The sequence below is a fragment of the Amborella trichopoda genome, chromosome 5 (genome assembly GCF_054954075.1).
Source record: "Amborella trichopoda isolate Santa Cruz 75 chromosome 5, AtrichopodaSantaCruz75HAP2 v2.0, whole genome shotgun sequence".
NCBI lineage: Eukaryota > Viridiplantae > Streptophyta > Magnoliopsida > Amborellales > Amborellaceae > Amborella > Amborella trichopoda.
This window is the reverse complement of record NC_142340.1, coordinates 18,382,792-18,396,865: the sequence shown is the minus strand read 5'-3', so window position 1 is coordinate 18,396,865 and position 14,074 is coordinate 18,382,792. Positions and strand designations below refer to the sequence as shown.

Here is a 14,074-nt window from a genome sequence, read left to right as displayed (position 1 = left end):
CACCAAATCGAGCCATTCTTGTTGCAAAATGATCATGGCGACTTACTCGTCAATCTACAGCAAAGAAATCGAGGAAAACAATGAAGAAACGAGTGAGATCTTGAATCTAAGACCGCAAATTTCTTACAATCTTGCCGTCGCAAGTTCACAACCCAAAACCTCGATCCATGGCTCGAAATAAATATCGAAATGATCACCTCACCGAGCACAGCAAGGTTTTGATATTACTTTGGTTGGGAGACAACAAGAAAGACCCTATGCAAGCCATGAAAAATCACCAGGACGTTCATGGCCATTGATGGACTATTTTGGAATTACTAGCTTTATGGGCGAGGGGCAAACTTTTGCCCCTAATTTTCAGCTTTTATTTAATTCATTTTAATTTTATTTTTCAGCAATTAGGTTACTTTTTGGGCATCCACCCATGTTTTGGATGACCCCCTATATATAAACAATGGCCTAAGGGCTGGCTTTTTGCTTAATGGATAAACATTGGCCACTATGAATTAGGCTTGCCCTTAGAGAGAGAGAGAAAGGAGAGGAAAACTTTGGGCTGATACCCTTGGGACTCATCCAGGTAAGTTCACTCTCGTCTCCTCTCCTCTTCTCTCTCCTCTCTCTCTTTCTCTCTTCTTCTCTCTTTCTCTCTCCTCACTCTTTCCTTCTCTTCTTTATTCTCTTTCTCTCTTCCGTCCTCTTATTTCTCTCCTCCTCTCTCTCCCTCTCTCTCACCCCCTCTCTCTTCTCTCTTTCTCTTTCTTTCTTGCTCGTTCTTTCTTCCCCCATCTTTTTTTCTGTCTTTCTCTTTCCTCTTCTTCTTTCTCTTTTTCCTCTTTCTTCTTCTTTTCTTTCTTCGTTGTACTTCTTTCTCTCTCTTCTTCTCCTTCCTCTCTATCTTCTCTCTCTCTTCCCCTAGTGGTGGTCTGAACCTTTTCCTTGAGTAATAGTTTCAGCCACCGTCTCGCATTTCTTTTCATTCTCCTCCCTCCTTTTTTATTTCATTTTCTTCCATTTTGTTCCCTTTTATTTTATTTCATCTCTTTTATTTTATTTTATTTCATCCCTCTCCCCTCATTTTTTCCCATTCTTATTTTACTTTCTTCCACCTCATTTCATTTTATTTTCATTTATTACACTTCTTTTATTTCATTTTATTTCATCCCTTCATTTCCCTTCCCTTTTATTTTATTTTATTTTATTATATTCATATAACGACAAGTCAGGGTCCCCAGACCCACTTGTTAGAACATCTTACATATGTGTGTGTGCAGGAATGCAGAAAATGAGTCAAGGGAGCTGAAGCCGAACCAGCCTCAGGCTTGGGGGGACTTTCTTCGTGATCTAAGAGGGCGTCTATGCGAGCTAGCCCGAGCGTGTCATGGGCCAACATGAGGTAAGTCTCGCCTCACGACTTTAATTCCTCTCTCACTAGTTGGTACCTTGCCCGCACAGCACGCGTCCCTACGTGCTACAGTTTTCGTGAGAGCGGTCTCTGGTCATGGGCACTCACACGCATCCGATCCCTCAAGCCAGGGTTCTCTACATTCGAGAACCCACAAAGGCGAGATTGAGGCACCCAACCACTAAATCGTCGACCCGTTCTCTATTTCTCTCTCTTCTCCCCTTCTCTTTTTCTCCTTCTCTCTCCTTTCTCATTCTTATCTCTCTTTCTCTCTCTCTTCCTCCTTTCTTCTATCCTCTCTCTCCCCCTCTCTTTCTCTCTCATAGTCAGCTGGATCGGCGGCTAAACTGCCGACTCGCCCTCACTTTCTTCTCTCTCTTTCTTTCTCTTCCTCGTTTCTCCTCTCTCTCATTCTCTCCCTCCTCTCCTTTTGTTTCTCTTCATCTCTCCCCTCCCTTTTCTCTCTCTCCTTCTTTTCTCTTCTCTCTCTTCTTCCTTCTCTCTCGCTCTCTCGTGGTCAAATTGGATTAGCGGCTAACCTGACGATCCACCCTCTTTTCTTCTGTTTCTCTCTTCTTCTTCTTTCTCCTCACCTTCTCTTTCCCCCCTCTTTCTCCTCTTTCTTTCTTTCTCTCTCCCTCTCTTTCACTCATGATCAATCGGACCGGCGGCTAAGCTGTCGGCCCGTTCTCTCTTCTCTCTATTTATCTCTTCTGCCCTTTCCTTTCTCTCATTCTCTCTCATTTCTCTCTTTTCCTCTCTTTCCCTCGCTTTCCTCTCTTTCCCTCTCTTTCCTCTCTCTTGCTTTTCTTCTCCCTTTTCTCTCTCTCTTCCTCTTTCTCTCACGATCAAAATGGACTGGTGGTTAAGCCGCCGACCCACGCTCTCACTTCCCTTTTCCTCTCTCTCCTTGTTCTTTCTCATCTTCTTCTCTCCCTTTCTCTCTCTTTTTTATTCTCTCTCTTCTCATCTCTTTTCTCTCTCCTCTGTCTCTCCCCTTCTCACTCACAGTCAACTGGACCGACAGCTAAGTCGTTGGCCCGCTCTTTTCCCTTTTCTCTATCTCTCCTTGTTCTTTCTCTTATTCTCCTCTCCATTTTTCTCTCTCTTTCTTCTTCTCACTCCCCTTCTCTTCTCTCCCTCCTTTCTCTTTTTCTCTCTTTCCCTCTCTCGCTCCCTCTCGTTCGATTAAGACGGCGGCTAAGCCACCGGCTCCCTTCTCTTCTTTCTCTCTCTTTTCCTTCCTCTTCTCCATCCATCTCTCTTCTCTGCTCTTTCCTCTTTATTTCTCTCTCTATCTCTTCCATTCTCTCACCTACATCTCTCCTTCTCTCTTCTCTCTCTTTCTCTCCCCCTCTCTTTCTCCTGACTTTTCTTTCTTCATCACCCCCTCTCTTTCTCGTTCCTTTTCTTTCTTCCTCTCTCTCTCTCCTCGTTCTTTCTCTTCTTCTCCCCTCTCTCCTCTTTTTTTTCTCTCTATCTCTTCCCTTCTCTCTCTCTCCTTCTCTGTCCTCTGTCTTTCTCCTCTCATCTCTTTCTTCCTCTCTCTCTCTCTTCTCTTCTCTCTCTCTCTCCTCATTCTTTCTCTCCTTTTTCTTCTTTTTTTTTTCTCATATCTTCTCAAATTCCTGCTCACTCTTATTCTTACTTTCCACCCTAAGCACTCTATCACATTTATTTTTATTTATTTATTTCACAAATAATTCTGCATCACCCCATTTCTTCTTTTTATTTACCCCTCTAAAAGACAAGTCAGGGTCTTTCGACCCACTTGTTTGGCAACTATATATGTGTCTAAGTGCAAACAAGGAGGCTAAAGCCGAATCAGCCTTAGGCTAGGGGGCTTTCCGTCGTGATCTAAGAGGGCACCCAAGTGAACTGCCCGAGCGTGTCACCGACCCACCGTGAGGTAAGTCCCGCCTCACACCACACAATCCTCTCTCATTAGTTGCTATCCTACCTGCACACGTGCCATGCGCACTGCAGTCCCGAGAGAGTGATCTCGAGCCAGACCCAAATCCTGGTCCCCACGCAGTTGTACGACCTAACGACCCAACCAATCATATCTTTCATATCTTCATATCATATCATATCAGGGTCCTATCTTAATAGGTATTATCAAGAACCATGCTTATATATTATTCACCGTTTGCTGAGACAACTATCTAAGGATCGTCAAAAGACTTCTGCTCTATAATGACATCTTCAATTTTTCAAACGATTGTTAGAACATACTTAGTCTCATATTCGACTGGGTGCATATTCGATATCCAAGGCATAGCTTCGAGGGTTAGGCTTATCATGCTCACATATATCTTTTATCCATGTTTCACTAAGACTTTATCCAGCGTTCGTCTGAACCCTTGTCTTACAATCAACCTTCAATCTTATCAAGCGTCTGTCAGAGTGTATGTGGTTAAAAACACACCCAACAATCTGTGATGCCCTTCTTTTCTCAAGTCGACTTCAACAATTCGTCAACCGTGGTTTGATTGCCATCTTCCAATTGCCGAGGAGCAGACTCGATCGCAGTACCATCATCTGAGGATTCGTCACTATCGTTGGTTATCGTTGTTATGAGGCACTTGACTGTCCACTTTCCCTTTTGAATCTCTTTGAGTCTGACTCAAAGGTTATAGTGTATCCTAGACCTCGGGTGTCGAGCTTCTTACGAGACACGTCTTCAATAGCTTGAAATGGTGTTACCATTCCTCTCTCGTTATCCAACCCTTGGTTGGTAGATGGGTTATAATTCATTTTTCTCATGATTTTGTCGACTTGAGGGTTGTATAACTATGATGGAGGTTTTCAAGTTTTGGTGACCGGGATCATCCTGACTTTTAATAGACAACGTATAAAACTCTTGACCGATGGATACGGGTGAGGGTTAAACCATCTCCGAATGATGTGAAACTTCTGGGTGAGTGATATAATACCTCAAATATAAATCCTTGAAATTTTTGGATCAATCCCAAAAATAAAGTTTGGGGTTGTTGATCGAGGCATATCTGAACTGCCAATGAATACAGATGCTGGGGATAAGCCAACTCCGAATGGTGCCCAATTTATATAATTCTTAGACTTAAGAGGCATATGAGGCCTCATAGAATATCTGTAAAGATGCACCTCATCGTGATATCATATTTTCTTTATGCTCACTCCATCCAACACTTTATTGTCGCACCTCATCAAACTCTTCCTATATTATACAGAGAGGCATATATAGGTAATGGGAGTATATGTATCCTAGAGTCTGTCTTAAATTGAGATGCCATGATGGTCTCTTATCATCAACCGTTAGTCACGATGCACATGTGTGACCTAATAATGGATTAAGAAGTATATTTTGGCATCAAATTCCTCTAGTATCCTGTGGAGAGGCATATATGGGCTCTAAAAGTATATGTATCTTAGAATTTGTCTCAAATTGAGATGGTTTGACTCCTCCCATTATCATTTGTTATAAGTCAAGACATTTATGGATTGACTGACGAATCAGGGCTCTAGAGGCATATGGGGGCCTTCATATGATGGGTTTTGGACATATCATATTCTTCATATCAAATTAGGGGTATATCTTTGCAAATATCATTAGGGATCATGCTCACTGAGCTTGCATATCTTATCCACGATCTGTTAGGACATCTATTTGGCATTCGTTAAACACTTGTCTTGTAATTACACCTCAATTCATCAAGTTTTTGTTAAAATGTACTGCCTCACATGGCGAGTAAAAAATACGCTCAACAATCCTTCAACGTGGCTTTTCAATATGTACTAACTGGTTGGAAAGGATCTTCTTTGGATTCTAAAATATTGCACCCCGCACTAGAAAAGTCTTCTAATCCATTGCGTGTGCCACAAGGGAACTCTAGAATTTTGGTTTGTACCAAAAGGTAACTCTAGAATTTTGGTTTGTATTTTAAACAACTTTGAAGTGATCATTATAGACACTGATACTGATGTACAACTTGTGTTTGTTGTAGGAACATCCTACCTTGTAGATGCAAGCTACCCCATCTTGTAAGGCTTTGTGGCCCCATATCATAAAATGTACTACCACCTTCAACACTTTCGAGGTGGTAATAATCCGAGGACAAAAGTAGAACTATTTACTTTACAGCACTATTCACTACGAAGTGTTGTAGAGTGCACATTTGGTCTATGGAAGACACAGTTCCCCAGCTTACAAAAGCAGTTTCGGTATCCATTTAGTACTCAAGTCAAGATTGTCATCTTACTTGTATAGTACATAAGTTTATTAGGATGACAAGAAGGACGGTTACACAATGAGGAGTTAATGTTTGAGAGCAGCACATTACGAAATGCTTGTCAGAGGCATAGAATAATTATAAATATTCCAATTATGGATGATCACAATACTCCATCAAGATTGCTAATCGACTGAGGGAATGCTATCAATATAAGTACTAGGTATTGGTAGTTTGTAGGAATACTATTGATTAATACTTATCTTTAGAAAGTGTTTATCATATTTATATTCTTGCATGATGGTTCTCTATCTTATGTTTTGGAAAGAATCGACACTTTATGGTTATGTAGTGGCCGAGGGTCTTTTTTTTTAAAACAGGTTGTGATTGAAAAAATATGCAATTCTCTCATCTCTCTATTGGCTATCCATGTATTATTTGCACAAAATTATTCTCCCTCATCTATGCAATGTTAGTACTTGAAAGAGAGATGTTATTGTTTAGTTTACTTATTTGCACAAGACCGTTCTCTCTCTACTCATCTAATCCCTTTTGAGCTACTTCTCGATGCTGAACAGTATTGTGGTACTGGTTATGGATAATGCTCTGACACATATTTTGGTAAGTATGTAGTAATTATGGATGAATGCTTGTATTGGTTGGATTTTTGTTTTTTTTTGGTAATTTAGTAATAACACAATGAATTTGGGAGAGAGATGCTTTATTTGGCTTTTACTGTTTGTAATTTAAGAATGGATGCAAGGAATTTGAGAAAGAGAGAGAGTATTTGATGACTTTTTTCTTGTTTGAGTAAGAGAGAGAGAGAGACTGAAATAATGAGGTACTTTGGGTTTTTTTGAATCATAATACAACAAATTGCCATTCAATTTAGACTATAAAGAAACTATCTCTAACTAGATATAAAATAGAAAGTAAGCTTTTTCTCATTTCGGGAGCATAAATGACGCCATGAAGAAGAAGGATCCATCCATTTCAAAATCCGAGTTGGTAAGTTCCAACCTTAGCAGATCCTCTGATGCGCAATTTACTATGAAAATCTTATGGCTTCCAACTAGCAAAGTTTCGAGCTCAACAAAAATTTCTCAACCCCTCACTACATGCCTTGTCGCTCCTGAAACCACAATTCATCCAGTAAATTGTGAATTAACAACAAGTACATGTGTACAATCATTTCCATAATTAGAGAAATCAATTTGTACCTTTCTAGGTTCAGGACATTCATATGCAAAGTAGTCATTCTTCTTGTGCGCCTCTCATGTCTACGCCTGCCTTTTTCTTTTCCTCAGCCTCTTTCTTAGGTTGCTCCTTCCTTTGAGGTACCCCATTCTTTGATTTACCTCAAGTTTATGGCCTTGAGGTTTGCTTTCTTGAGCAACTAGAGCGGTTCCAGCTCCAAAAGATGAGCGGAACTCAGCCTCCATCTCAAGGTAATTAGAAAGTTGGGAAAAAGTCGTCACAGCTTCATTATGAAACATTAATGACTATATGTTTACCCAAGATTCTAGAAGAGACCTAAGTAACCCGAGCATTTGTCGCTTGTGACTAAGTTTGTTTCCAACTACTTTAAGGTCACATATCATTTGAGACATTTTTTGTACATGATCTGCCATCGACATATTTGGAAGCATTTTGTATGTCTAAAAGCTATAGATAAAGCCCATAACCTAGCAACGGAAGTACCAACATACTTTTTCTAGAGCGCATCCCACATAGCCTTTATAGTGGTGAATCCCTCAAATTTACGAATGAGATTGTCAATCATAGTACTGAGCAAAGCAAAGCGAGTGTTATAATCAATATTGTCCCATGCCTCATACTCACAGAGAAGTTCCTCTTCGACACCTTGTTCAGGTTTTTACTATAATCGTAGTTAGGTATTCAAGAGTACCTTGTCCAACTATGTAAGTACAATCACTACTAGCTCTGTAAGTCCACTAGCTATTACCACTAGCAATACACCAACGCTAACACTAGTAATATCAAGGAAAGTCCCATTCCCAAAAGTCATGCTATAAAGACTTGACGATGTGAAAGAGAAAACTAAGGCTCATTTAGAAAGTATTGCATTTTTCTATGCTATAGAAAAATTTCTCCCACTCAACTTTTCACCTTTAGTGAGATCCATGATCACATTTTTAGAAGTCATTCTACGTTCAAAAAAACAAAATTACACCAATTAATATAGATCTATGATAGTTTGTTTGACCCATGATTGCACTTAGATTATCATTTTTACGCTTGTTCATTATTTCACGTGTATGTTGTCTTAGCTTTGTAGTAATGGTTTGAACGGTCGAGTCTACTCGGGATCGGTCGAGTTATTCAAACTTGGCTCCTTGCGTAGCCAAATACTTAGATGCAATTTGGGGCATTTAAAAAAGAGTGTAAAAATTATATAGAAATATGGAATTAATTTCTAAAGTTTTATATATGTAATTTGGATATTCTTTACAATTGTCTATAAATTTTTCTTGTCATATGCTCTATTTTTGTTTTTCCTACTATTTTAGATTTTTCTAAAAGTATCTAACCACGAATCCGGTTTTTTTCTTTTCTAACACCATATTTTTAAGTATTTTTTAGGTTTAGACTTTTTCTGTTGCCTTTGATTTTGTTTCACTATTAATTTTTTTTTTTGGTTTTAAATATTCTTATTACTTTTAACTTTTTACAATCATTTGGGTCCTATACACTAGTCAATCGAGTCTACTCAAACTTAGCCATGGCCAAGTCCAAGGGCCGAGGAGTTGAGAAATACTGCTTTGTAGGTTGACAAGATTATCCGCTAGCTTAATATGAATTTCTATTTTCAGTCGCTTACAACTCCTTGACTCTGTATGATTCTTTTGTATGAAGATCTATGTCGATTTGCCTTCACATAAACTCAATGTTTATAAAAATTGCCAATCTGTTTATGAAGAACACTAATCTAAGTCGAAATCACCCAATCTAGATCGAAACTCATTAAGAACTATCTTGGTTCCTGACAGTAACAAGTACTGGGTGGCTCTCTACAGAATATGTTGATTTTGTCAAGGAACATGGTGATCCAGTGTATCTAGATCGAAACTCATTAAGAACTATCTTGGTTCCTGACAGTAACAAGTACTGGGTGGCTCTCTACAGAATATGTTGATTTTGTCAAGGAACATGGTGATCCAGTGTGTTCCCATAAACATTTTTATTTATTATTATTTTCAGGATGTTTTTTTAGTTTTTTATTTCCCAATCTCGTCTCTCTCTCTCTGATGGCCCCACACCCGCTAGGTGTAATGAGGTAAGAATGCTTTCTACATTTTAATAATGCCTTGGCTCCCAATGTCTCCCAAGCCCCAACTCCCCAAAGTGGTACTCTACGTTTTAAATTGGTAGGGAAGTAGGTCTTGGCTCCCAAAGTCCCTCCAACGTCCTTGATTTGGAACTAGGTCTTTTAATAGGTTTTATAGTGCATGAGTGAAAGAGAGAGATGGAAAGATTTTCCACACAATCCCCACTTAAAAGGTAAGCAAGTTGCCCAAGATTATCTCTACTTAAATGACCATTGAATGCTGCTCCCCCCTCTTCACCCTTATCTTATACCGCTTCATACCCATTCACACTAACTTTTGAAAATGAGAGACACTAGCCTTTGCAAGAGAGAGAGAGAGAGAGAGAGAGACCAACATTGATTTGTAATTCATACCCATTCAGACTAGCCTTTGGAATTGAGAGAGAGGGAGAGCCACCTGCAAAAGTCAGCCTCGACCTCTCAATTTTTTGATCACGGTGAACATTTTCATCTTGATATTCACATAATTTAGTGAGCCATGCCAAATCATTGGGTCAGCTAAATGAGCATGATGTGCCTAGTGCATTCAGTGGGACTTCAACTATTGTCTATGTTCGATCCATATTAGATATGCTTATTGTTTCTTTACTGTTGGACTAGAGCAATGAGATTGTTGTATTCGGAGAGCTCTCCCAATATATAGTGTCATTCTATGTAATGACTTGAATTTTGATACTGGATAACATTCTCTTTTTTTCATGATTACATGCTCTTGTAGATCCATTTTATAACTTCTTCATTGTGAAATGAATGCAATGGTTAACATGCACTCATACGTGAAACAAGTTATCATGAAACAAGTTATCAGTATTTATGTATTCTTGGTAAAATAATGAAAATGTATCCCCATTTTTTGGGAACACAAAAAACTAGTTTTTAAGAAAATTTTAGCAAAATTTTGAATTTTGTTTAGGCCAGCCGATTCACAGGATTGGATCGCTGATTCGCCAAATTCGCATTAGTTTTTCAAACAACCGATTTGCCTTGCCAATCCTGCTTCTCAAATTGGATTCATTGGCCGAATGATCATTTCAAACCAGATTCATTAGTTTATGCATAATTGTGTGCTTAAAAAGTCTTTCCACTCTATTGAAGGTTGTCTTGGCATGTTATTTAGACCAGACTAGACCTTTCCAGGTTAGACACTTGACCAATGCCTTTGGTCACTCTGGTTTAAAAAACAATTGGTTTTTGTTAACAAACTGCTCAAATCTAGTATTTGATCAGTTTACATCAGCCAACTTTGAAACCAACTAAAGACAGTTGCGAACTATTTTATTATACATAATTCAATTTTAAGTATGATTTATTCTTGCTTTATTTTTATTAAAATTGAAGCTCCACTAATTTTACCAATGGTCAATTTGATTTTAACTAGACTAGACCCTTCACCAGTTCGACAACCGATTTGGTTATCATAACAGTGGCTTTGGGGACAGTGACAACTTTTTTTGATAATAATAATAATAATAAAACTACTTTGGTCACTTAAATTTTAGAAAAGCTTACATGTCTATCACATATAACAAATTACGTGGTAAGAAATTCTTTAATATCTCCACCTTATGAACCACGGAGAACTAGCCCCCTAAAACTATTTTTATCATCTCCATTTTAATGCAATCTTTTGTACATCGTTCCTGGTTAAAAATAACAGCTTACAAATTTGTAAAAGGATTGTATACTCTGAGAATATTTATGTTTTGTAAAAAGATGTCACAATCATTTTCAGCCATCCGATGTGAAATCCAATAGATTGCAGTATGTCACAACATTCAAAAAAATTTCTTTTGGACTATGTGCCTTAATCAACGACACATCCTCATGCACTTGGTTTCATTTCCAAATGTCAATAATGATTGTAGCCGTATCTAAAGTAAGAAAAAAGTTTATATAAGGTGTCAACCTTATACTATACAGGTAAAGTGCATCTAAAAAACCTTCTAGAGAAGGTTGTTCCTATGCTGGAAAACATTCAAATCGATATCTCAACCTCGAGATTCATAAACATGAAAAAGTAGGGGTTTCTCGTTCTAAAAATAGTTCGTCCTCTAACACATTATCTGGACCATCTGTTTTCAAGATTTTTAAGTGTGCATAGATCTATTTGATCATCACTATTTCTAGAAGTTTAAATTTCATAATTGAGTGCCACAATAGATTTTCATATAATCGCAAGGCTTTGCGGCACCAAAACTGCATTTTCAACGTAGTTTTGAGATGCACCTTATTTCATTAGTATAAGGTTCACACCTTATACAAACCTCACCCCTAAAGTAAATGATCTCATTGTATACATTTCCATCTCTAAAACATGTTAATAAACTTGTTGTAGGGGTAACTAGTTGAGATAACATTTAATGAGCTTATTTTAGGGGTAACTACTTCTTTTGGGGGGGCGGCGATGGGGGGGGGGGGGGGGGGGGGGGGGGGGGGGGGGGTGGAGTTCGTGTTGAATAATTAATTTGATGCATATATTAAGAGTAGAATAAATGATGTGAGAAATTATTTATGTGGAGGAAGCTACTTTTCTATGCAAAAAGTAAATGGAGGAAAACGAAAGGCCGCTACCCCATATGTTCGTGGCATTATGCAAGTGACTTAAGTTGAGGGAAAATTACAAAAACCACTCTTGACTCAACTTTCTTCATGGTCTAACCAATCAATTTTTTTTTTTTTTTTATAATATTTATCTCAAAACAAATTTTTTTAGCAAAATACCCCAAGCCAAAAAGTTATAGGTTTTAAGACCAAACTTCTAACACCGAGTACTTAACTTTTCTCATAACACACAAAAAGGCCGTCTGTCAGTATAAACAAGCGGTCTTGCAATATCCCAAAGTAATCTGGCACTAATAAAGAATGGTCTTGTAATAGGTCCATGCAGTCCGGCATTACCAAAGAGCATACCGACAATAGGCCAACGTGGTCCGACAATAGGTCCAAAGTGCGGTTCGACAATATCAAATAGTTGTCCGTCACTTTTTTTAGTTTAACAAGGTCCGACAATTGGTACATGGCAATACAGAAGCCCTTGTAGCTTTTGGAACTGTGCGTAAGCCCACGTGAATGTCCGTCCAAAATTATTTTTTTATGTACACAAAAGGGTATTTTTTTCAAAAAAAAGTGTATTTTTTTTACTTGAGGTATTTATTAGGAAAGTATATTTTTGGGTAAACAGTGAAAAGAAAAAATTTGGTTGCGAGTCAGTTGCATAAAAAAATCTATTCTTTGAGGTTATTTATAAATTTCCCTTAAAGTTTGTTTTTTATTTTATAACAAATTTTCCGAGTATTACTCATGAAACATCTCATGCATGCAAAGTCAAGTCAAAAGATTCTATGTTACTGCGGGTGTGTTGTTCCAGTCATTCTCTCGTGTAAAATAGAGTGGTTTTTACACTCTTGAATTGTGACTTTTTCGATCTGAGCTCAAAATTTGAGTTTGTTTAGACATTTATGCTTATGTTCCTTCTTTTTCGGAATTAAAAATCTACGCCATATATTCCAAATTATGCGCGTCTCAACTTTACGGTTTTTTTTTCCCAAAATATCATTAGTTCATATCCAAAATCTGAAACAAAACTACTAACAAATTGGTTCGGAAATTGAAAATTTGAACTTGTTTTATGTGAACCAACAGATTCGGAAGGACTTATTTGATAGAGGGAGAAGCGATTGAGTTAAGTTGGTGAGGAGGGTTTTGAATTTTGAAATTACAAATCCAAAACTCAAATAACTCCACTCGGATTTTTAAAATCCAAACCGATTGGTTAACAAAAGAATTAGTTTGAAATTTTAATTTTCAAACAAATTATTTGGTTCGGATGTTGAAAGTTTGAAATAATAAAATTTTGAAAAAATAAAAAATACAAAAAAAATGAATATGAGCATAAATTATAACATGTATGAGATATATTTTAATTCTGAAAAAATTGGGGGATGTCAGCAAAAATTTCCTATTTTTTGCCTAAATTAATCGTTAATATCAAAATTTCAGATGGAAAATCTTTTGAGTAATATACATATATATAATTGCGGGAGCAGAGAATTTTACCAAACTTGAAAAACTGGAAATAAAGCCAAAAAAAAAAAAAAAGAAAGAAAAAAGAAGAAGTTAAGTTAGTGGGGATTTGAGCCTCTAGAATGGAATCATGGGAAAAAAAAAAATTCAAAGCTTTTACCAAAAAAAAGAAAAAAGAAAAAAAAAAGAAAAAAGAAAAAAAAGAAGTCATAGGAAAAAAAAAAATTCAAAGGTTTTACCAAAAAAAAAAAAAAAGAAAAAAAAAAGAAAAAAGAAAAAAAAGAAGGTAAGTGGGGATTTGAGCCTCAAGAATAGAGTCACAGGAAAAAAAAAATTCTTAGCTCGAGTTGTGAGATTACAGGGTAAGTCGCATATGACAAAGAAAAGAAAGGTGCTTCTATTTTATCTTTTTTGGAGCATGTATGCTCCCTTGGGAGGATATTATATATTTACTCCTCAAGCAAAGCACAAACTTAAGATTTTTTTGTTTTTATTTGAAATTTTGGGATTCATTTAATTATTACTAAGTTTTTTAAACGAAAATTTCAATTTTGGGTTCTTGATTAATAGGGACCCTTGGACCTGAGACTTGATAGGTAGACCCAAGTCCAAGTATGGGTCCCAGGGTTGGACATGATAGGTTGAGTCCAGGTCCAATAACTTGGACTCAATTGGGGTTCGAGTCCTAGCCGCTTCAGATCCGGGTTCGGCTCTAGCTTCAGGTAGTTCATATCTTTATATTTTGAGTTAAATATATATTTTTTAATATAAAAATTGAATTCAAATCGAACCGGGCCTGTTACCACACCTATTCTTGAAATCTAGATCATTCGCCCTAAAAATTAGACGGCTCCACTGCAATCTTGGGATGCTGTTTTTTTGGCACATAGGGAGTGAGAGTCATTTTGTTTTTCTCTTTAGGTTGGTTGCCAATTTCCCATCTAAAAGATATTCCAAGGGAGTAGATAGATAATATACTACCGCGGAAGCAGGAAATAAATTTTTTTTTGGTATATATAAAATGAGGTTGTTCATGCATTGTGGGAAAGAGGAGAATTAATTAAAAGGGGCCGTTGGATAGCCCAAATT

The 14,074-nt window shown here is 37.4% G+C and overlaps 1 long non-coding RNA gene across 1 annotated transcript; it reads left to right on the top strand.

Annotated features, from left to right (window-relative positions):
- Positions 1-491: 491 nt before the first annotated feature.
- Positions 492-5,861, top strand: LOC148782000 (uncharacterized). Its single transcript, XR_016056177.1, has 3 exons — positions 492-577; positions 1,272-1,393; positions 5,389-5,861. It is a non-coding gene; the product is annotated as an uncharacterized LOC148782000 (long non-coding RNA).
- Positions 5,862-14,074: the final 8,213 nt, after the last annotated feature.